General features: G+C 35.5%; 1 pseudogene; it reads left to right on the forward strand.

The window, feature by feature from the left end:
• The first annotated feature begins 6,994 nt into the window (after nucleotides 1-6,994).
• On the forward strand, nucleotides 6,995-7,090 carry LOC118902903 (annotated as a pseudogene).
• Nucleotides 7,091-25,914: the final 18,824 nt, after the last annotated feature.

Below are 25,914 nucleotides of genomic sequence, written 5' to 3' on the forward strand. Positions count from 1 at the left end.
TAAGTCCAATAGAAAGATGGAGTGGGGCTAAATAAGGGTTAAAACAAGCAAGACATATTAGGAAGTGGTCTGTGTCTGTGACAGAAGGGTGAAGAGACACATTGCATTGAGAAAACCTCTATTCCATTGGATATACATGCATGCCTATCTCCATTAACTGGGGAGAAGTAAAGGCTTTAAAACACACACACGCGCACACACACACACACACACACAAATTCTAGATCATAAGGAAATTCCAGCTAGCCTCAACACGGCTCTGGCTCCTTCCCAACATGAGCCACCCACACGTACCTCGTCCAGCAAAAACTTAACTTCCTTCAAAATGAGTAATCAATAAAGAACCAGCACAAGATCTGTACAAAGATTCTACCAGAGCAAATAAATATGGAAAGCTTATGAAGAACATTCTCCAGAAAATATTGCTGAAGGATAAGTAAAAATTGTGACCCACGCACTTCACCATGAAATTAATATATATATTCATATTTTCTCCATGAACTGAAAACAGAAGAATTCATATATTCATACTGTGATTGGTTTAAAAATATTAAGAAAGAATCTCACTTATAATAACAATAAAAAAAGGATAAAACAGCTAAGATTTTATTAAGTAAAAAGTATGTGACATTTATATAAAGACTTTTAAAATAATATTAAAGGACACAAAAGAAGACTTAAACAAATGAAGAAGCATACCATATTCTTGGTTAGAAAGACTCAACATTATTAAGATATAAATTCTCCTTAAATTAATCTATAAATTCAGTGCAATCCCAATAAGAATATTAACAGGACAGCTACACATAAAAGATGGTTGACAGAGGTGGGGGATGGGGAGTGGGCAAAATGAGTGAAGGGAGTCAAAGATACAAACTTTCAATTATAAAACAAATTAAGTCACGGGATGTACTGTACAACATGGTGACTATAGTTAATAATATTGTATTGCAATTTGAAAGTTGCTGAGTTAATCTTAAAAGTTCTCACTACAAGAAAAAAAATTCTGTAACTATGTATGGTTGACGAATGTTGACTAGAATTATTGTGCTGATCATTTTGCAATATATACAAATATCAAATAATTATGTTGTACATCTGAAACTAAAATAATGTTGTATGTCAATTATATCTCAATTTTAAAAAATACTGACAGGATTCTTCCATTAGCAAGCTGATTCTAAATTTTATATATAAAACATAAACAAATAATATGTGATCAAATGCTTTTTGACAAGGGTACCAAGACCATAATCAGGAAAAGACAGTCTTTTCAACAAGTGGTATTGGAAGAACTGGATATCCACACACAAAAAGTTGGACTCTCACCTTACACCACATACAAAAACTAACTCAAAATGGATTAAGACCCAAGCGAAAGAGCTAAAACTATAAAATCTTTAGAAGAAAACATAGGGGGAAACCTTCATGACGTTGGATTTGACAATGATTTCTTGGATATGGCACCAAAAACACAGGTAACAAAAGAAAAAAAAAAGATAAAGTGGACTTCATCAAAACTGTAAAATTTGTGGAGCAAAGGACACTATCAACAGAGTGAAAAGGGAATGCAAAATGATGCAGCCACTGTCAAAAACAGTATAGTTGTTCCTCAAAAAGATGAAATAGAGTTACCATACGATTTAGTAATTCCACTACTGGATATATACCCAACAGAGATGAAAGCGGGGACTCAGACAGGTATTTGTACACCCATGTTCATGCAGCATTATTCACAATAGCCAAAAGGTAAAAGCAACCCAAGTGTCTATCAACAGATGAACGGAACAGATGAATATATATGACAATAATAATGTATCATTATATATTACTCAGCCTTTAAAAAGGAAAGAAATTCTGACATATGCTACAAAATGTTTGAATCTTAAGGGCATTATGCTAAGTGAAATAAGCCAGAAACAAAAAGACAAATATTATATGATTCCACCTACATGTGATACTTAGAGTAGTCAAATTATAGAGACAGAAAGTAGAATCATGATTGCCAGCAACTGAGAGAAGGGAGGAATGGAGAGTTATTGTTTAATGAGTACAAAGTTTCAGTTTGGGAAGATTCCTGGAGGTGGATGGTGTTGATGGTTGCACAGCAATGGAAATGTGCTTAGCTTCACTATATTATACACTTAAAAATGGTCAGAACAGTGATTTTTATGTTATGTACATTTTACCACAATTTTAAACAAAATTTAAGTTTAAAAACTAAGTAATAGCCAATACATTTCTGAAAAAGAGTATTTTAAAAAGTAGCCAACCAGTTAATGAAAACAGTGTGGTATAGCATAATAATAAACCAACACATAGAAGAAATAGACTAGAGTGTCCAGAAACAGATAAAATAAAATGAGAATTTAAATGTTTTGAGTCATGAAGGGGAGTTCCCTGATGGTCCAGTGGTTAGGATTCGGCTCTTTCACTGCCGTGGCCCAGGTTCAGTCCCTGGTCGGGGAACTGAGATCCCCACAAGCCACACCGAGTGGACAAAGAAAAAAAAAAGGTAAATGTTTTGAGTCATTAAGAGAAAGATGATTACTTAATAAATGCTATTGGAGTAGCCTTATGGAAAATAACAAAATTTGATTCATATTTCCCATTTTAAAATAAGAAAAATTCCAGATTGATCAAAGACTCAAATATTAATAGATTATAAAGGAGCTAGAAGAAACCATGTGAAAAAAAATTTACCATCTTGAAATAAGGAAATTCTTTCTAAGTATGCTTCCAAACGAAAAGCCATAAAAGAAAAAACTATTTGACTACAATTAATTTTTATAACAATTACATGGAAAACCCACTAAAGTTTTTTTAAAAAGAGCAAAGCTGGAAATAACCTGCAATTTATTCATTGACAAATGATTAATTTCCCTTATATAGTAAAAGTGTCTCCAAATCAGCATTATAGAGAAAAATATGGAAAATGTGGAAAAATCTAGAGACATTTCATGGGTTCTTGGTCACATGAAAAGATGCTCCAACTTTCTCACAGGAAGAGAAACATATATAAAGATACACTGAAATATCAATTTTCACCTATAACTTTGGCAAAGATTCAAAAGTTTAATATCACACTCTTGACAAGAGCATAGAGAAGCGGGCATTTTTATTCATTACCGGTTGGTGTGTAAATGAGTTTAAAATCTGTAGAAGACAAGTTGGCAATATTTAACAAAACTTCCAAGGTTCCTGCATTTTGACCCAGCAATCCCACTTCTAACAACTGATCCTACAGGTAGTCTCATCCAACCAACATACACCCTATTCCCAAACAACATATTTAGATTTTGTTCCCTAGGCTATGCTTATTGCCTTTGAGAAGTTTACTTTGTTGGCTCTAAGATATTCTCAGATAATGTTGTGTTCTCTCTGCTTCCTCCTACAACTACTTTTGCTTAATTTTTAAAGCTTTCATCATCATTTCCACCTATCTGGTGGATTGCGGTTTTAGCTGTCTCCTGGTTTGTGTTCTTTTATTTTCTCATTCTCCTTGCTGCTTTCAGATGATTTTTAGTAAGAGAAAAGGAAAATGCCAACTACATATGACACCATCTTCAAACCAGAAGTCCTCCTGGGTCCTTGAATTCTCTAATCCCTTGGCTTCTGAAATTTGACTCCCTCCTGCTTTTCCTTTTCCTGTCTGACCTATCCTCCTCATTCACCTTCATAAATTCTTCTTCCTATGACATCCCTTAAATGTTATTGAGTTTTAGAATGCCATTCTTGGTCCACATCTTTCTCTTGACATACTCTTCTGAAGCAATCCCATCTATTCTCTGGGCCTTAGCTACTACCATCAGTATCTTACTCTCCCCTCCCCCAAATCTTTAGCATTGACCCCCATCTTCAGACTTTTACATCAGTTCACCTTGTATTATTTAAGTCCTTCAAACAATGAATATCTAAAACGCACCAGGTAAAGGCTGACTGACTCAAGCAATTTGAATTTACAAGTACTGTTGCTTTGATATATTGCACTATAATTTCCTGTTTCCTATGTTGTAATTTTTTAGTCAGCAAATACTACTTAATTGGCTCTCTAATTATTGGGCCTAGAAATATACAATAATTAAGGTGGCTCTCTTTTCAGAGTTGTTTTCTGACATAGAAAATCAGAAATTGTAAACTTAGGTAAAACTTTGAAGATGTGTATATTACTTATCTCTGTGTTAGAAACATTATAGCTAGCCAGACTTTTAGTTCTTTAAACCATACACTCAAACATGGAAGAAATAATCATTAATCCTGACCTGCCACTGAATTTGCCCTCATTTTCACATCCCACAGACTGCTAATCTCAGTTTTCTCAGTTAAAAAAAATGCACCTCATCAAAGGTGAATTATTCAATGTTACAAATGTTTATTGAGTACCCACTTAAATGAAATCCCCTGTGCTAGATGCTTTGAAAGATGTAAAAATGAATAGAGGCTCAATCGTTTCAGAGATTTACAGTCTAGAGATGACAAAAACAAATAACAAGTGTCATTCCTCCGTGTGCAAGAATATAATATGTGCCAGAAGAAGTGTACAAATAAAGAGCTACAGAGGATCACTGGGGGAAGAAATAATATCTGGATAGGGGAATGGAGGGTGAGGAAGGTCAGGAAGAGTTTGAGGTGGACCTTGAGATGACCAGAAACAATGAGTAGAGTTTTGCTACAGAAAAGCCTGAGGGCAGAAGAGAAAAGGGGTGGTGAGGACATTCCAGACCAGTGGTTTTTAATCTTAACTGCATACTAGCTCACTAGGAGGATATTTAATTCTCAACACCTCTCCTGACACACACACAAGCCAACGTTAAACACCATTATTTTATGAGGAGAGAATAGCATGTGTCCTGCATAACAAGAAGATATGAAAGGTAGATATATTCTGGGAAACTGAAGGACCCATTTTTGTTTAAACATGAGGTACATGTAAGAAAGTGATAAAAGATAATCTTGTAAGGTTAGATTGGGGTCAGATCATGCAGCAAACTTGCCTCACATTGGTACTTCTCCTGTAAACACTTAAGATGGTTCAGAGATACAAATGTCTCCTATTTTCATCAGAGATAAAGTCTGAGTTTCATTTTTCTCTTCTCTTTTTTTTGAAGGAATTTTCAAAAGGAGGACTCAGAAATATCTTTGCCACCTTGAAAAGGGGCTACCCTTTCCTTTCTTTTTTTACTCTCAATTTAATTTTCTAACATTAAGTCCTTATCCTGGCTGATAGAGAAGCTTTATCTAGTTCTTTCAGTTAATTTCAGTCTAATTTACCGATCTCTCAGTGGCGTTCCTAATTTGGTTCCAGCAACTGCTGCCACAATAGTTATTGGGTATGTGGAAGTCTAACTTCTGCATCCTCTGAAGAAGCAGTATACCATAGTAGAAGGAACAGAAGACGTTTCTGACTGCTTCCCCATTTGGAAATTATCTCAAACAACAAGAAAAAGAAACAGAAACACAACATTTTTGCCTAAACTGGGAGAAGCAAAGATAAGCAAGCTGCCTTAGCCCTCAGAACCCTAGAATGGCTCAAGAGTTGGAGGCAGTGATGCAGAGAAGGGGCTGAAAACACAGAGATTGCTTGTAAGACTGTACAGCTTGTAATGAAACTCCCAAGTTCTCATCCTCAAAGAAGCCAGGCAACTTCCCCAATCCCTGCAGGGAAACAGTGTTTGTCCTCTGGAAATACAGAGAGGTCCCAGTTTGAAGATGACCAGGCATAGATGAAAAGGTGGTGAAAAGACTTCTTACTGAGCAGTAGGACCCTTCTCCTCTTTCCTCCTTTTGGCTCCAGAAAGAAGATAGAAGGAAAGCAAACAAAATTCCAAAAATGGTGACGAAAGAAAGTTCCAAGATAACAGTGAACATCAAAGCTGAGAATGCAACCAATTCAGATTGTCAGGACATCAGATATGTCCAGTGTTGATGTTTCCGGGGGGGGAAATAGAACAAATAAATTGTCCTAAAGTTTAGGCCTGATGAAAATTATATTGAGATATATTTTATGGCAGTTTTGGAACTATGGGAAAACTTTATTCAAATTTTCAAAGAAAAATAATGAATGAAGATAAAAAATCAAGCAATTATCAACTTCAGAAAAAAGAACAAGATAGGAAATAAAAGCATAGTCTAATGTTTGGCTCAACAGTGATGAATATTTACGTAGTCAAAAGATGCTGACACAATTAGAGATTTAATAAGCAAAAACTGAGATACAAAATTATATAGAAAAATAGAAGGAAGGAACAAGAAGCTATGAATGAGCTAAAGCCTTTATGTTCCGAAGCAAGAAGACAACAGATGTTTACGATTAATAATCAAGTGATGGCAGTACGTGCGTATTGTATATAAATGGAGGTAAATATCAGAATAAACTTTTAAAACAGTTGCAAGTGGTGGCTTCCAGGGAGAAGAATGAGAGAAGGTAGAAAATGGGACTACAATTTTTTATGCTATACTTTTATGCTATACTCTACAATTTTTATGCTATACTCTGAATTTTTAACTATTTAGGTATAATACTTCGGCAAAAAGTAAATAAAGGACATGGGGTTAACATGAACATACTGTAAAACTCAACATTCCTACTTTTAGATACATACTCTAGAGAAACTCTCACACATTTATAAGAGGGTACGTATGCAAAATATTGACCAAAACTGAAATGTCTATCGGAAGGAAAATAACTAACTAAAATATGGTATATTTAAATGATAGAATATCATACAGCAAGTAAAAGCAACCCACTAATTTTATATATATATATATATATATATATATATATATATATATATATACACACACACACACATATATACATAATTAGTGGATTAAAAAAAACAATGCTGTCAGAAAAAAAAAGCAGTTGCAGTATAATTTATACAGGATGAATTCATTTAAGTAAAGTCTAAAACATAAAACAATACTCTAAATTTTATCTGAATATATTTTTATGTGTGTAAAGGCATAAAATTTGAATGAAAAGATACATCGAGCGCTTGCTTCAGCAGCACATATATTAAAATTGGAACAATACAGAGAAGATTAGCCTGGCTAAGTTGCTAGAGCTGTTGAAGCCACCAAACTTTTTGTGATACACAAACAAGCAGGAAGTGGGCAGTTGAATTCACCTACCTGCATCCTTATCTCATTTATATCCTTAGCACTGCTTATTAACTGAGTTTGTGGTACACCAACATAAAAGCCTTGAACCAAGTCCAAGTTGTGATTTTCACCTATCTTCAAACTAAAGTTAAAGCTTTGTGTTCCAGTCTAAGATACAGAGAAATAAATATAGAGAGACATTTAAAACAAGAAAGAAAGAAAAGACACATTGAATTTATAGGGAAAGAGGAAGGAAATGGGACTAGATTGGGCAGACAAAGACTCCAACTTATCCTTAATGTTTTAGTCACTATATTATAAAAAGATAAAGCAAATATGACAAAATGTTAACTACTGAGGATTCTTTATGGTCATTTTCTAGTGTATGTTTTATTACTTTGTGTAATTTCCTATATTTTTAAAATATTTCAAATTTTAAAATTTAATTGCACAAATTTTAAAATTTAACATCACACACACCTAGCCTTATACATGTATAAGATTAAAAAGCAAAGTCTTCTTAGTCCAGGAAACACAGTACTTTGATTGGAGTAAAGTTCACATAGATTGAAATTCACATACCTTATGTGAATGTAATCTGTAATAACCAACCAACTTGTAAAACTCTAATCAAACACCTATTATTTAAAAATAAGCACATTTCTTCCCCAAAGCTAGATTCACTTAAAAGTCTTTTTAGATGAGTCACTGACCTGAAAAGTAGATAATAAATATGTTTTACATAAAATTGTGTTGAAAACTACAGGCAAAATTATTGATTTTAAGCTAAGTTATTAAGATTTTTAAATATTAAGATACTCAAGATATTAAGAAAATGAAAACACCCTTAGTTATGAAAGATTTACATAGTAAGAGGATATTATATAGGATATATCCAGGATATCAATTTTCCATTACGTATTTTCATATAGAGACTACATTTGAATGCCAAGCTTCTCCACTTAGTAATAATGCTGATAAAGGAAGCCTGGCAGGAAAATGCTTTAGTACTTATGATGCTGGACCTGCAATGTAGCACTAGCAAATTTGGCTTTAAGAACTGCCTACTTATGTATTTATAGATGCATATAATGTACCTTTAGGCTGGAATCGAGCCCTATAGCCGTTCCAGTTTATCAAGTAAATGAAGTAATTTTTATAAAACATTATGCAGTCGATTAAACCAAGCAACAATATATATACTCATGATATTTTGTAAAGGCTATCATTTATGGACTGATTTTTTGTTTTATTGTGTGGTTAAGATGCCAGGGAACTTGAACCAGCAAAAACTAACTACATGGTATAGACCCAGAAAACTAGATGATGGCTCAGTAGCAATCTTCTCTTAATGATTACAGCTATTAGTTAACATTCATTGCATACTGGCATCATTCTTCTCATTTTATAAAAATATCCCTGTCTTTTCAAAGGGCCAGATTTTGGCTTTTTTTTGATCCTTCTTTTTGTTTCTATTTTCTATTTTATTAATTTCTGTGATTTTTCTGTGTACTTTTTCAATATTTTAAATGAAATTTAGCTCACTAGTTTTTATTTTTCTTATTTATGCATTTAGACCTTTCATGTCACTCTTGGTTCTGTTTTACCACCAGACTATTCTCACTGTTATTCCTTTATAAATGTTATATAATTTCAAATTTGATTTATTTAACCATGAACCATTTAGTTTCAAACACATAGTATTTGGGGGCCATCTTTTTCTTTAGATTTCTGATTTTGTTCAGAAAAGGAGCTATTTATGACATGGATTGTTTGACATTTTTTGAAATCTTCTTTATGGCTTTGTACTGCTTGATTTCCGTAAACATTTTACCCATGTTTGAAATAATCTGTATTCTCTAAATGTTGCCAGAAGAGTCTATATATGATTATTAGATCAAGCATATTGCTTATGTTGTCCTAATATTCTCTATCTTATTGATTTTTGCTTGATCCATCAGCTTTTTTATTTTTAATATTTATTTATTTATTTTGCTGTGCTGGGTCTTAGTTGCGGCATTTGGGATCTTTTAAAAGAGTTCTCAATTTCTACCTACAATTCTTTAGACTTTCTGTCTTATATGTTTTGAGGTCATGCCTCTAGATACGAAAAGATTCAAGATGTTACATTTCCTTATAAGCTGTTATTTTTATCATTAAATAGTGACTTTTTTCCTAATAGGTATTTTCTTTTTGCCTCATAGTCTATATTGATAGAATTTGATTGATAATAGATGGTAAGACAACTCAAAATAGGTTTTGATCTACCAGCAAAACCAACTTTCTTTGGTATCTCCTGGCATATTATTTTCGATCATTTTATATTCAACATTTCTGTATGTCTTCATGTTTTTGGTACCTCATAAATTGGCTTAAGGCTGTTTTATTTTTAAATAGGTATAAAACCTCTGGTTTTTAACAAGTCCAATCACTCATATTTACTGTGATTATATTTGGCCTTATTTCTACTATCATAAATATGCTATGCTTTCTATATGCTATGCTTTCCATTGCTACTTCTTTTAGTTTTTCCCTGTTGGTTATTGTTGCTGCTGTCATTGCTGTTCCCCTTCTAATGGATTGGCTTAATTTACTGTCTTATTTTTTTTCCTTTTTGTAACAGTTACCCTTAAATTTTTAACATACTTTCTTAAAATGGCCTAAAGTTAATTGATACTGCTACACTTAGACCATTTATTGTATTTGTTAAAATTATTTCCTTTCAACTTCTTTGTTTTAACTTTTAATTGTAAAATATGCAAAACAAAATTACTGTCGCAACCATTTTTAAGTGTACAGTTCAGTAGTGTTAATTATATTCACGTTGTTATGCACCCAATCTCCAGAACTCTTTTCACCTTGCAAAACTGAAACTTTATACCCATTAAACAACAGCCCCCTCCATTCCTCTCTTTCTCCAGCCCTTTATAACCACCATTACATTTTCTGTCTCTATGAATTTGACTACTCCAGGACCTTGTGTAATGGAATCCTATAGTATTTGTTTTTTGTGACTGGCTTATTTCAATCAGCATGATGTCCTCAAGAGTCATTCATACAACAACTTTTTTTTTTAATATTTAATTTAATTTTTACTTTTGGCTGCATTGGGTCTCGTTACTGTGCACGGGGCTTTTCTCTAGTTGCGGCGAGCAGGGGCTAGCTACTCTCGTTGTGGTGCGCAAGCTTCTCCTTGCAGTGGCTTCTCTTGTTGCGGAGCACAGGCTCTAGGGGCACTGGCTTCAGTAGTTGTGGCATGCAGGCTCAGTAGTCGTGGCTCATGGGCTCTAGAGCGCAGGCTCAGTAGTTGTGGTGCATGGGCTTAGTTGCTCCGCGGCATGTGGGATCTTCCCGGACCAGGGATCGAACCTGTGTCCCCTGGATTGGCAGGAGGATTCTTATCCATTGCACCACCAGGGAAGTCCATACAACTACTTTTTAAAACACCCCTCCTTCAAAATCAGTCTAATGAATGGTTATGTGTATTTATTTCCTCGTTCATAATGGCTTCTTACATTCATTTCTAAATTCAATTTTCATCTTCCTGAAGTACATTGCGTGAGAAGCTGTGAGAAGGTCAGTGTGCTGTAAACTCAATCTTTTCCTAAAAATGTCTTTATTTCCCTTCATCTTGAATAATTTAACTGCATACAGAATTTTAAGCTGATAGTAATGTTCCCCTCAGCACTTTGAAGATACTTTCCCAATGTCTTCTTGCATACACTGTAACTGATGAGAAGTTTTCTATCTAAATGGCATTTCTTTAATAGGGAACTGTCTTTCTCTTAGTATTTAAGATTTTCTCTGAGATTCATATTTTTATGCCCATGAAAATGGGTCTAGGTATTTATAGGTATGAATATATATGTATGGATTTATTTTTAGTTTTCTTATCAAACATTTTAATTTCTGTACATATAGGTATGTGTTTGTGTATCTTTAGAGAGAGAAAGAGTGTGTGTGTGTGTGTGTGTGTGTGTATATAGAGAAAGAGAGAGAGTTGTTTTTGTTTAGTTTTACTTGCATCAAGTTCATTTTAATTTTTGAATCTGAAGACTTTGTTTTTTATTCTGGAAAAACATCATAGGCATTTTCTCTTTGAATATTGCTTATTTTTCATTCTGGAACTCGTATTAGACATATGTTGGGTTTTATCCATTCTCCATTAAATTATTGTTCTTTCATGTTGTCCATACTTTATCTCTCTATTCTGCATTCTGGTAATACAGTAGATAGAGGATTTTTCAGCAAATGATCACTCCCTTTCCCTTGCCCCACAGGAGGAATACACTTCTCTACTACTGATGTGGGCTTGCACAGTTGGGCTTGTTTCTTGGTCTCTTGCTTTTTGCATGAGAACAGGGCTAGCTTCTGGCTTGAGGAAGATGAGATATGTGTGAAGCAGACTTAGACCCAACTTGCAGCTTAGAGACCAGCTGAGTCCTGCCAAGATCAGCCAAACTCCATCCAACCCACAAATGTATAAGAAATATATGTAGATTATTGTGTGATACTAGGATCTGGAGTGTTTTGAAAGGCAGAAAAATTTGACTGATACAGAATTTGGTATTTAAAGTGCTGCTGTAACAAAAACCTAAGTTGTGTAGCACTGGCCTTGGGAATGGGCAGCAGGCAATGATGTACTTGTCATAGGAGAGTGGAAAAATGGCAGCAGTGTTATGTAGTGGAAAAACGTTTGGGAAAATTGTCACCTGCAAAAACATGGAAGGCAGAACATGTACTTAATAAACTTGTGAAGTTAGGTGAGATGATTTCAAAGCAGGATGTTAAAAGTGGGCTGCTGCTAGCTGTACTTGAAAAGGCATAATAAAGAGATGAACTGAAAAAAGACCTGCCTGAATTATAGTTGAGAAAAAATATACAGTCCAGAAATTCTGAAACTTGCAGGGTTAAAAATGAAACTGTTTATCAACAAATTCCAACTTCAGAGAAAAAGCAAGTCTAGGCTACTACCAGTAATACTTGACCTCAGGGTAAAGACAAAATCAAGGGTGTAACTGCAACACCCTTTGTTAAAACCTCAGAAAAGATAAAGGTGGTATTGCCGGTCAAAGTGCCATGAAAGTCAGCTCTGACATGGAGATTAGCCTGCAAAGAAGTGCTCTCAGGATCAAAACCTGTGGAAGAAAGAAAGCAAGCAAGATTGAGCAGAGAAAGAAATTGGGCTATAATGCATTTACAAAAAGACTTCAATCCACTGAAACTAAATGGCTCCTCTGAGTTGTTCCAAACTGAGGCATTGAGGCCACACCTTTATAACCCCATATCAAGTAGTCATTACACACTAGATGCCCCCTGGAATGGAGCATCTCCTAGGCATGGTGGTCCGTTGTTTGATATATTATAAAAGATCCTATGCCATGAGATCAAACCCTCTGTAAGCCCTTTGATGGTGGAGATGGTGGAGATACTGCTGGCAGGAAAGGAAAATTCATGCATGTAATATCAGTTGTAATCAAGATGAATCATTGCCTTTTCCAGAATCAGGGTCCAATGTACTTAACTTGCCACCATTTGTTTCTCCTCTAGGGATGATTCCATATTACAGGCTCAGCATTGGTCTCTGTTCCCAGCAAGTTGGACATTTGGCAGCAGTAACAGCTAGCTCAGTCTTGATAAATAGGAACTGTGCTGTGGGTCCCTTGTATAGCCACCATCCCTGCCCCTGTGGCTATGACATTCACGTGCTCATTGTTCCACCTCTGGGGATAGAGGCTATTTGATGCCAACTGTTGGAGTCATTCAGTCTATTTGTTCAATACTTCCTCTGTGGTGTATGCTTTATGGTTGGTGCTCACATATAATACAAAACTCTTGACACTTTTGCCCATCTCCTTAGGTCCATCCATATAACTTTTCCTCAGGCTTCCTGGCCCTCAGTCTAACAATAGCTCTCCTTGCAGGCCCCTGAACAAACTTGTCTTTCCATGCAAAGTCGATGACCAGGTGTACCACCCAAAGTTCTGCTCATTGGGAGAATTTCTCCGCTTTCTTTTAAGCCCACCCAAGAAAGGATCTGTAGTGCAGACACGATCCTTTTCTTGGCTTGGACCCACATACTGAGCTAAGTCATTCATAAATAAACCTCAACTTTTTCCTTTTATCGTAAACTAATCATTAGGTATCAATCATGCAGCCATAGAGATAAGCTTAAGTAGACAGTGTCTACTACAGATGTTATCTACTAAATCTTTTCACCCGGATAAAAGGGATCTAAAGAAATAAAGGATATGGTCCCACAAAACCTTGACGGTACCCAAAATATCTGTAATTAAGTCTATAAAGTAGGATGACCATATCTCAAAGAGAATTGTGGAGCATTTTGGTATGTAGCATTGACTGGAATCAATACATAGAAAATCCATGACTGTTTTTGAAAGCTATTCTAGCCAAAGCACCATAGGCCTGAATTAAAAGAAACTGAGACTTTTCAAATATAAAAAGAACTTTGGGCCCCAACTTTCTATAGGCAGGGACCAGACCATGACAGCATCTTAGCTACAAGGAAAAGCCCTCTTCAGAAGTGGCTAAGGAGGATGATAAAAAAAAAATAAAGATCCTTCCTCCCCACAAGAGGACAGAGCAAAGAGCCATGAAGAAGCACAGATGGGACTAGGACTAGAGATGGAACTCTAGTTCCAAGAGACGGAACTAGGACTTCATCAAGGAACATCCCAGACCCCCAAGGTGGAGGTACTTGGAAATATTTGTCTAGCAAGATTTCAAAATTGGTATGAGCCAGTGACTCCTATCTGTATCTCATTCTTCTCCTTTTCAAATGGAAGTGTCTATTATAGTTATCCTGTCCCCGTTCCACCATCATATGTTGAATGTATGAGAGCAGATACCTTATCCTTTAAGTTTCTAGGTCTTTGAATCACAAAGAGATACTCTAAAACTTATATAAATCATGTGATCCTAAACTTTAAATCTGATGTCATGACTGAAAGAGACTTTTGGGGTGTCTTGAAATGGAAGTGAGTGCATTTTACATATGGTTGGTGAATGAAAATTTGTGACTGAAAAAGTAGACTGTAGTAGATTAGATTTAAAACATTGTTCAACAAATAGTCATTCTTTTCCTTCCTCCTCTGGAGAGGAGTATATTTTGCCCCTATTTAATTTTGGGCTTGGCCATTTAATGTCCTTTGGCCAATTGAATGTTAATGGACCTGACAGGACCAGAGGCTTGCAATGCGCTTACATGACTGAGCTTTCTCTCTTGCATTCCAGCTTTTCACATCAGAAGAATATGCCTCCGGTACACTGATCTTTATGATAACAGAAATGTAGGGCATACCTGGACCCAACTTGCAGCTTAGAGCCAAGGTCAGCTGAGTCTAAACTAGATTTGTCAAGCCTTAGTAACAGTAGGTGTAAGAAGTAAATGAAAGCTTATATTCCCTGCATGCTACCAAGTATATGGGTGGTTGGTTGCACAGCAAAAGCCAAGTAGTATAGGGAGATTTTTCTCAGATCAAGAATTTAATTTATGTAGGGATAGGAGATTAAGAGATACAAACTACTATGTATAAAATAAATAAGCAATAAGGATATATTGTACAGCACAGGGACATATAGCCATTATTTTGTAATAACTTTAAATGGAGCATAATCTATAAAAATAGTGAATCAATATGTTGTACACCTGAAGCTAATATAATATCATAAATCAACTATACTTCAATAAAAAATAAAATAAATTTTAAAAGGATTCAATTTATGAATTGTTTCTTCATTTGCATCTTATTTGTAATTTAACCTTTTGCTATAACCAGAATGTGGTGCCTAAGCCAAAGTCATATTTTGAAGCCCTAACTCCCAGCACCATGGAATTTGGAGGTAGGTCCTTTAGAGGGCAATTAGGATTACATTAGGTTATGAGGGTGGGGTCCTCATGATTGGATTAGTGCCCTTATAAAAAGAGAAGGAAACATGAGATGGCTCTCTCTCTCCCTGATTAACTGCTTGAATTGAATCATCAGTCTTCACCTGTCTTTGGACTGGGACTTGCACCATCTGCACCTTCTGCAGGTTCTTGGGTCTTCAGACTCAGACTGGACTTTATATCACTGGCATTCCTAGCCCTCCAGCTTCCAGATGACAGATCATAGGACTTCTCAATTTCTATAACTGCATAAGCCAATAAAGAAATAAATAAATTTATGTATATGTATATCCTATATATATGTATATGTATATCTTATATATGTGTGTGTATCCTATTGGTTCTGTTTCTCTGAAGAATCCTAACTAATAAAGAAATTGGTATTAAGAAGTAGGATGCTGCTGTAACAAATATCTAAAAATGTGGAAGTACCTTTGGAATTGGGTAATGGGTAGAGGATGGAAGAATTTTGAAGTGCATGGTAGAAAAAGCTCATATTGTCATGAAGAGACTGCTAAAGGTGATGCTGGTGAGAGCTCAGAAAGAAAAGAGGAAAACTAGAGAGAAAGCCTGCATCTTCTTAGAGAATACATAAATAATCATGAACAGAAAGTTGGTAGAAATGTGGATGGTAAAAGGCCATTCTGATGAGGTCTCAGATGGAAATGAGGAACAGATTATTGGAAACTGGAGGAAAGGCTATCCTCATTATACAGTGGCAGAGAATTTGACTGACTTGTGTTTGCAGTCTAGTGTGTTGTGGAAGGTAGAACTTGCAAATGATAAAACTGGGTATTCAGCTGAGGAGATTTCCAAACAAAATGTGAAGGAGTAGCTTGGTTCCTTCTGACTGCATATAGTGAAATATAAGAAGAGAGATTTGAATTGAATACAGAATTACTAAGCAAAAAGGAACTAGAACTTAAATATTTGGAAAATTCTCAGCCTGTCCATAAAAAAAATGAGAAAGTGTGTTCAGAAGAGAATGCTAAGGGTATGGCTGACTGACCATTCAATTAGGAGTTTAACATGGGTGTGAATCACAGATCTAATCAACCATCCCAACAGCAGCACTGCCGGTTTGAACTGAAAGTAATGGAGAGGGGACAAAATGAAGGAAGGCTGTCAGACTTCTTAGACCCTACAGGACCTCAACCATAGTGCTATTAGGCTGTGAACATGTGCTATTCTTCAAGATAAAGGAAGAATGGCCCTGAGGGGGAGATCAGCTCTGTGCTTTGTGACCACCTAGAGGGGTGGGATAGGGAGGGCGGGAGGGAGGGAGATGCAAGAGGGAAGAGATATGGGAACATATGTATATGTATAACTGATTCACTTTGCTATAAAGCAGAAACTAACACACCATTGTAAAGCAATTATACTCCAATAAAGATGTCAAAAAAAAAAAAAAAAAAAAGAATGGCCCTGAGAGTGATTCAGAGATCTTCAGGGCCACCACCTCACTTTCAACAGGCCAGACAGCCACGGAGGGAAGCCATGGGGTGGGACTGCCTGGAGCTGTGGGGGCAAGACACCCACTGGAAGAACTGTGGTGTAGACTGTGTATTCCCACTGAGCCATGTGGATGGTATTGCCACTCCAGGAGATTTGGAGGGCAGAGCATCCAACCAGGACTATTCTCTAACCTTAAGATCCAATGAACTCCAATGAAAATTAATTTAAAAAAAAACTTAATTAAACTAAAACTTAAATAAACGCTTAATTAATTTCACACTAAAAAAAAAAATCCAATGGGATTTGCCTTACTAGAGTTTAACTTGCTTGGGACCCAGCACCCATTCCTTCTCTCCCATTTCTCCCATTTAGAATGGAAATGTCTATCCTATGCCTGTCTCACATTGAATTTCAGAAGTGCAGAACTGCTTGGTTTCACATGTTCACTCACAGCTGGAGAGGAATTTTTGCCTCAAGATGAATCATAGCTCGAGTCTCACCCATATGTAATTTAGATGGACTTTAGAATTGAGGCTGGAAAGAGTCAAGACTTTTGGCATTGTTCAGGTAGAGTGAATGTATTTTGTCTGTGAGAAGGATATAAATTTGGGAAAGCCAGTGGCAGAATACTATGGACTGAAATGTTTTTGTGTACCACTGGCCCCCAAATTCACATATTGAAGCTCCAATCCCCAGTGTGATGTTATTTGAAAGTAGGACCTTTAGGAGTGATTAAAGTTAGATTAGGTCATAAAGATGGGGCCTCATGTAGGGATTAAAGTCCTTATAAAAAGAGGAGACAGGACATCTACTCCAATTTATGGAAAAGGTGGTAACTCTAACTCCCACTAACATCTCCAATTTTCAGCCACCAGAAAGGAAGAACACAAACAGGGGAGTGATAAACATGATCCTTCCTTTTAAGAGCATGAATAAGAAGTTTCACACATCACTTCTGCTCACATTCTATTGACCACAACCTAGAACATGACCACATGTATTAGCAAGGGAGATTAATAGACCACGGTGTGACACCATGTTCATAAATTGAGAGACAATATTGTTAAGATGACATTACTTCCCAAACTGATCTACAGATCCCAAGCAATCTTTATCAAAATCCCAGCTGACTTCTTTACAAAAATTGAGAAGCTAATTCTAATATTCTTATGGCATTTCAAGAATCTCAGAATAGCCAAAACAATCCTGAGAGAGAAGAACAAAGTTGGTGAACTCACACTTCTCGATTTCACAGCATATTGCAAAGCTAGATTAATCAAAGCATTGTGATACTGCCGTAAGGATAAATACAGAGATGAATAAAATAGAGAGTCTTCCTAGTTATCATTAGTTAATTTTCAAAGAGGGTGCCAAGACAATTAAATGGGGGAAGGAATAATATTTAACTAGTAATGCTGGAATTTCCACATGCAAAAGAATTAAATTGGACCCTTTCCTCACACCACATACAAAAATTAACTCAAAATGGATCAAAGACTAAATATAAGATCCAAAGCTATAAAACTCTGAGAAGAAAATATAGGTATAAATCTTCAGGACCTCAGATTAAGCAATGTCTTAGAACACCAAAAGAACAAGCAAAAAAAGAATAAACAGATAAAATTGGACATCAAATTTAAAACTTTTTGCTTCAAAGGACACCAACAAAAAAGTGAAAAGATAACCCACACAATGGGAGAAAATTTTTGGACATCATCTATCTGATAAAGGTCTAGTACCTAAAATATTTACAGAACACATAACTCAGTAATAAAAAAATCCAATTATAAAATGGCAAAGAATGTGGATAGACATTTATCCAAAGAAGATATACAAAGGGCCAATAAGCAAATGAAAAGATGCTCAATATCATTAGCCATCGGGGAAATGCAAATCAAAACCACAATGAGATATCACTTTACACACACTAGGATGCCTATAGTCAAAAAGACAGATAATAAAAAGGGTTGCTGAAGATGTGCAGAAATTGGGACCCTCATAGACTGCTGGTGGCAATGTAAAATGCTGCAGCCACTTTGGAAAACAGTCTGATAGTTCTTCAAATGATTAGACATAGAGTGACTATTTGACCCAGCAATCCCACTCCTAGGTACATACCCAAGAGAAGTGAAAATATCCACACAAACAATTGTATGTGATGTTCACAGCAACATTATTCATAGTAGTCCAAAAATGGAAACCTATCAAATGTCCATCAACTATGAGTGGATTAAATTAAGTGTGGTATATCCATACAATGGAATTATAATTATTATTATTATTATTATTCAATAAAAAGAAATGACATACTGATACATGTTACATAGATGAACCTTGAAAACATTATGCAAAATCAAAGAGGCCAGTCACAAAGGAGCATATATTGTATGATTCTACTTAAATGAAATGTCCAAATAGGCAAATCTATAGAGACAGAAAATAGATTCATGGTTGCTTGGGGCTGAAGGGCTGAAGGGGTTGGGGTGACAGCTAAGGGATGTGGGGTTTGGGGAGGGTAATGATGATATTCTAATATTGTGGTGATGGATGCACAATTCTGTGAATGTACTAAAAGACATTAGATTGCACACTTTAAAGTAGTCAAATGTATGGTATGTGAATTATGTCTCAAAGTGGTTTTAAAAAAGAAAAAATCATCCAGAGTGTTTGGTTGTGTAGCCATGTGTTCAGCTGAAACTTCTATTGCTATGGAAGAAAAGGAGAGTATACATTTAGAGACAGTAAGCAGCCTCTGCCATAGGGAGTACTCTGACTTTTGGCACTATTAGTACAGTTTCCAATTTAGTAGCAAATCATGTTACAATAAGAATGCCCAATATCATTTATATAGTGACTTACTGAATTAGTGTGACATTATAGCAAGAGCAACGAAGTAACAGTAAGGTTATTTGGATGCTAGTCCTGACCTTACCCTTTTACTAGCTTTATGACCTTGGTAAGTCACAATCTTTCTAAGTATTAAACTGCTCATCCTAAAGGTAAGGATTAAATGAGATGATTGCTATGTCCATTGAGTTCTAAGGACATTTGATTTCAACTCTACAAATGGATATTTTCACAGACTGTTTCCTCCCTATTTGTCATTTCAAGAGTCAAGCACTTGCTCACAGTGTTCCCAGGAGCCCCCCTTAGGTATAACAACCACTGTAAATATTGTTCAAATAATATTTACTTCTCATTCTCAAATAGTTCATCTTTAATTCTCCATTCAAGAGTTTGTATTTTACTATTTGAGGCACTGAAAGTGAATGAGAGCTTTTCTCCTTAATATTTATTATAGACTCTTAGGGCTAAATTAGATCAGGGTAACAAATCTAAAACCCTGACTTTATTTTTATTTATTTATTTATTTTTATACAGCAGGTTCTTATTAGTCATCAATTTTATACACATCAGTGTATACATGTCAATCCCAATCGCCCAATTCAGCACACTACCATCCCCACCCCCCCACGGCTTTCCCCCCTTGGTGTCCATACGTTTATTCTCTGCATCTGTGTCTCAACTTCTGCCCTGCAAACCGGTTCATCTGTACCATTTTTCTAGGTTCCACATACATGCGTTAATATACGATATTTGTTTTCCTCTTTCTGACTTACTTCACTCTGTATGACAGTCTCTAGATCCATCCACGTCTCAACAAATGACTCAATTTCGTTCCTTTTTATGGCTGAGTAATATTCCATTATATATATGTACCACATCTTCTTTATCCATTCGTCTGTCGATGGGCATTTAGGTTGCTTCCATGACCTGGCTATTGTAAATAGTGCTGCAATGAACATTCGGGTGCATGTGTCTTTTTGAATTATGGTTTTCTCTGGGTATATGCCCAGTAGTGGGATTGCTGGGTCATATGGTAATTCTATTTTTAGATTTATAAGGAACCTCCATACTGTTCTCCATAGTGGCTGTATCAATTGACATTCCCACCAACAGTGCAAGAGGGTTCCCTTTTCTCCACACCCTCTCCAGCATTTGTTGTTTGTAGATTTTCTGATGATGCCCATTCTAACTGGTGTGAGGTGATACCTCATTGTAGTTTTGATTTGCATTTCTCTAGTAATTAGTGATGTTTGAGCAGCTTTTCATGTGCTTCTTGGTCATCTGTATGTCTTCTTTGGAGAAATGTCTATTTAGGTCTTCTGCCCATTTTTGGATTGGGTTGTTTGTTTCTTTAATATTGAGCTGCATGAGCTGTTTATATATTTTGGAGATTAATCCTTTGTCCGTTGACTCATTTGTAAATATTTTCTCCCATTCTGAGGGTTGTCTTTTCGTCTTGTTTATGGTTTCCTTTGCTGTGCAAAAGCTTTGAAGTTTCATTAGGTCTCATTTGTTTATTTTTGTTTTTATTTACATTACTCTAGGAGATGGATCAAAAAAGATCTTGCTGTGGTTTATGTCAAAGAGTGTTCTTCCTATGTTTCCCTCTAAGAGTTTTATAGTGTCCAGTCTTACATTTAGGTCTCGAATCCATTTTGAGTTTATTTTTGTGTATGGTGTTAGGGAGTGTTCTAATTTCATTCTTTTACATGTAGCTGTCCAGTTTTCCCAGCACCACTTATTGACGAGACTGTCTTTTCTCCATTGTATATCTTTGCCTCCTTTGTCATAGATTAGTTGACCATAGGTGCGTGGGTTTATCTCTGGGCTTTCTATCTTGTTCCATTGATCTATGTTTCTGTTCTTGTGCCAGTACCATATTGTCTTGATTACTGTAGCTTTGTAGTATGGTCTGAAGTCAGAGAGTCTGATTCCTCCAGCTCCGTTTTTTTCCCTCAAGACTGCTTTGGCTATTCGGGGTCTTTTGTGTCTCCATACAAATTTTAAGATGATTTGTTCTAGCTCTGTAAAAAATGCCATTGGTAATTTGATAGGGATTGCGTTGAATCTGTAGATTGCTTTGGGTAGTATAGTCATTTTCACAATATTGATTCTTCCAATCCAAGAACATGGTATATCTCTCCATCTGTTGGTATCATCTTTAATTTCTTTCATCAGTGTCTTATAGTTTTCTGCATACAGGTCTTTTGTCTCCCTAGGTAGGTTTATTCCTAGGTATTTTATTCTTTTTGTTGCAATGGTAAACGGGAGTGTTTCCTTAATTTCTCTTTCAGATTTTTCATCATTAGTGTATAGGAATGCAAGAGATTTCTGTGCATTAATTTTGTATCCTGCAACTTTACCAAATTCATTGATTAGCTCTAGTAGTTTTCTGGTGGCATTTTTAGAATTCTCTATGTATAGTATCATGTCATCTGCAAACAGTGACCGTTTTACTTCTTCTTTTCCAATTGTATTCTTTTTATTTCTTTTTCTTCTCTGATTGCCGTGGCTAGGATTTCCAAAAGTATGTTGAATAATAGTGGTGAGAGTGGACATCCTTGTCTCATTCCTGATCTTAGAGGAAATGCTTTCAGTTTTTCACCATTGAGAATGATGTTTGCTGTGGGTTTGTCGTATATGGCGTTTATTATGTTGAGGTAGGTTCCCTCTATGCCCACTTTCTGGAGAGTTTTTATCATAAATTGGTGTTGAATTTTGTCAAAAGCTTTTTCTGCATCTATTGAGATGATCATATGGTTTTTATTCTTCAATTTGTTAATATGGTGTATCACATTGATTGATTTGCATATATTGAAGAATCCTTGCATCCCTGGGATAAATCCCACTTGATCATGGTGTATGATCCTTTTAATGTGTTGTTGGATTCTGTTTGCTAGTATTTTGTTGAGGATTTTTCCATCTATATTCATCAGTGATACTGGTCTGTAATTTTCTTTTTTTGTAGTATCTTTGTCTGGTAAAACCCTGACTTTAAACAGGAAAATATTCAACTACAATTGTTAAATATCATTAGTAAAGGAGATTCCTTGAATTATTTGGCCGTAATTCCCAACTAAAAAATCTTAGTTATAGCTAACTCAAGCTTTTCAGTTCCATCTGTCTCCAATTAAGGGAAATGTATCTCTAAATAGCATTTTTCAAGATGTTTTGCTCTTAAATTTAAGTCTATTTAATCATTTTTAGTTATTTTAAAAGCCATCTTCATATTGCCATTGTCTGTGTGTTATGTAATAGTTTACTTACTCAAGACTCCTTTGACTCTCATATTGTATTATTTATTACCTGTCAAAATATGAGTCCTAAGGAGTTAGTTTTATAAGTCAATACATAGGCACTTTCAGTACTTTTCAGGGAAGTCATGTTTTCAGTCCCATGGATCCCCAAACTGCTCCCTAGGCATGAAGAGACATGGGTCCAGGAAGAAAAAAAGGATTTGAACTCATTTGGGGATAGGGTGAGGTAGGATAAGGGTGGGTATCCACTGCCTCAATACAAAATGCAGAATGTTTATAAAAAGAATAATTATTGATGCTTTCATTTTTAACATATGTTGTAGTCTGTCTCTATAATGGAGATTTCTCAAAGGACTATTTAACTTCATAAAATCATATAGAGGGCTTCTAACACAGCAGATTCCTAGTTCTCACCTGCTGATTTTCTGATTTGAGAGGTACCCAATAATGTGCCACTTTTACATATCCTATACTTATTCTTACATACATCAAAGTTTGAGGATGACAACAGCCTACAAAAAGATCTTTTCCTCTTTTCAGTGTTTCCAAAATAAAATCCATTTTTAATAATAAGATTTTAAATGCAGTAACAAAGACTATGATCCTTAAAAATCTAAAGCAAACAAGGTTTTGACATAGAGTCTACAAATTATCACACATTTAAGTTGTCATAGGTAAATACGTGGTGTACACATATATCATATGTGGTACACGATTTATACAAGTATTTCATTCCCTCTGCTTAAACATTATCTAAATATATATATAAATATAATATATAAATATATCTTAAAAATCTATATGCCATAGCATATATTTGTATTACATTTATATTTAACCATTTATGGCCTAACAAATCTTAAATTAGGTCTTTGTACAGGCAGTACAACTTTTTTAACATAAAAATAAATTACTTTTACATTGCTTACTAAAGATAGTTATCATCAATTAGATACACAATTCTTAGTAGTTTATTGTGCTTTAACAAAAATATGATTTATCTACTAAAAAAATGGAGCCAAATGGACTATAAATGGTTAATATAGAGATATCAAAAAGAAGAAATGATTGAATATAAAATCAATCCACTGATACAATCCAGCATTTTTATTAAAGAAATTGCCATAATTTTTAAGAAGGAAAAGAATCCTAGATGAAGTGATGACAGTTACAGTATATGAGAGTTATACTAGAGTTTGTTCATTTAATTTACTGAGACTAAATATTCCTAGAGGGCTGGGGATAGAAATTTTTCTATCAAGAACTGACAATCCAGCCTTACAGCTACAATATAATTGCACTCTTATCACAAGGTCATTGCCTGAATTCGGGCAAAATTAATTCAAGAAGCTAACCTATCTCTTTACACTAATGCTTCCCAAACTTTGGAGAGCATAACAACCACCTGTGAGATTGTTAATATGCAGCATTCTAAACCTTATCCCCTATAGATTCTGATTCACTGTGTCTGGAGTTGGGCCTAATATTCCACATTTTAAAATGCACCTTAAGTGTTTGTGATACAGCTAATTTACAGACCAGACTTTTAGAAACACTGCCTGAGTTAGTTTAGAAACACTGATTTTCCTTTTTAACCCTCCAGCCACTAGCAGTCCATTGGATAAGTAATATACCTTCAGTGGTGAAAAGGAAGAATAAATTCCAAATGAGTTCTATCATCCTTTTCTGAAGTTCATAAGAAGGACTGCATTCTCTTCTTAGATTCCTTGTTTCCTAATTTAAGAGTTCCTTTTTTGAGGGGGAAGCCCTAGAATTTAATTTGAGGTACCCAAGTCTATTCTTAATCAACGAATACTATTTCTATAGCTTTTAAAGAAACACCTAATTCCTGAGTTGATTTCATCACAAATGTTCTTCCATATCATGATAGCAAATATGTAATAAAATCATTGTCGGTAGGGACTTCCCTGGTGGCGCTGTGGTTAAGAATCCGCCTGCCACGGGTTCGAGCCCTGGTCTGGGAAGATCCCACATGCCGCGGAGCAACTAAGCCCGTGCGCCACAACTACTGAGCCTGCACTCTGGAGCCCGAGAGCCACAACTACTGAAGCCTGCACACCAAGAGCCCGTGCTCCACAACAAGAGAAGCCACCGCAGTGAGAAGCCTGCACACGGCAACGAAGAGTAGCCCCCACTCACTGCAACTAGAGAAAGTCCATGCGCAGCAACGAAGAACCAATGCAGGCAAAAATTAATTAATTAATTAAATTTTTAAAAAAATCATTGTCGGTAAAAATTTCCTTCCCAGTGAATTACCATTTCCCTTAGATGAGTCTTTCTATATTTTAAAAAACGTATTTACTCTCTTTAACATAGTTTTAAAGTTCTTTCAGACAAAAAAGTATTCACATCTTTATAAATTGTTATTGTTTGTTTTCTGAATTAATTTATGCAGTATGAAAATAGAAAGCTTACAAATGCAAACCATGTTAACAGTAGAAGAATTTGGAGAAAACTTCCTCTATTTTGGAAGTCTGACAGTTCTGAACTGTCTTTTAACTTCCTAGTTTCCTTTACTTCCACTTCAAGAGAAACAAAATTGAAATTTATTTTTCTCTGAAAGGGCTAAAAGAAACTTGCTGTATAGCACCATTTACACTAACTATTCAAAAGCAGTTAGAGCATTATGGAGTCTAAAGGGCATTACTTAAAACCACTCAGCTCTTGCTCTATTAAAGACAGGGTACTTTCCTCCTTACCTTGATCTACTTCTGTTTTCCATTAACCACTTTAAGTAGTCAGTAGACATGGGTTTTATCCTTAGTTTTAACTTGCCTGCAAAGCCATTTCATTCAGTAAGTATATACTTATCAAGGAACCATTGTCCACATAGAACTGTATCAAATACCTTGGGAGATCAGAAGGAAGACAGGGAAGAAGGGAAGAAGGGCGAGAAGGAGGGCAGAAGTAAGGAAGGAAACAAAGTTTTGACCACGTGTATGGATTTGTAATCTATTTTGGCTAGCAGTTATATGTATTATCCAGCTCATATGTATTTACAGCTCTACTCCTCATAAGTCATCTTGACTCAATTTCCTCTGATTGTAGTACATGAGATTGGCTTAACTGCTGCTCTTGCTTCCCTGAACTGTTTCAGAGTCTCTATTAGTGAGTCTTTATAGCGTTTCTCTGCATAGTATGCCAATAATTATTCTACTACAACTGGTCTAGAAGCTGTTTGTATCTACTGTCATCTACCATGGCTTATACCTGACCCAGTGGAAATGTAATCAGCATAATTTACAAACTCCAGGTCATCATTCTTGATGAACATTTATTAAAATTTGATGTTAAGAATTTGGCAACATTGCCTAAAAAGTT

Source organism: Balaenoptera musculus, chromosome 10 (assembly GCF_009873245.2).
Source record: "Balaenoptera musculus isolate JJ_BM4_2016_0621 chromosome 10, mBalMus1.pri.v3, whole genome shotgun sequence".
Classification (NCBI taxonomy): Eukaryota; Metazoa; Chordata; class Mammalia; order Artiodactyla; family Balaenopteridae; genus Balaenoptera; species Balaenoptera musculus.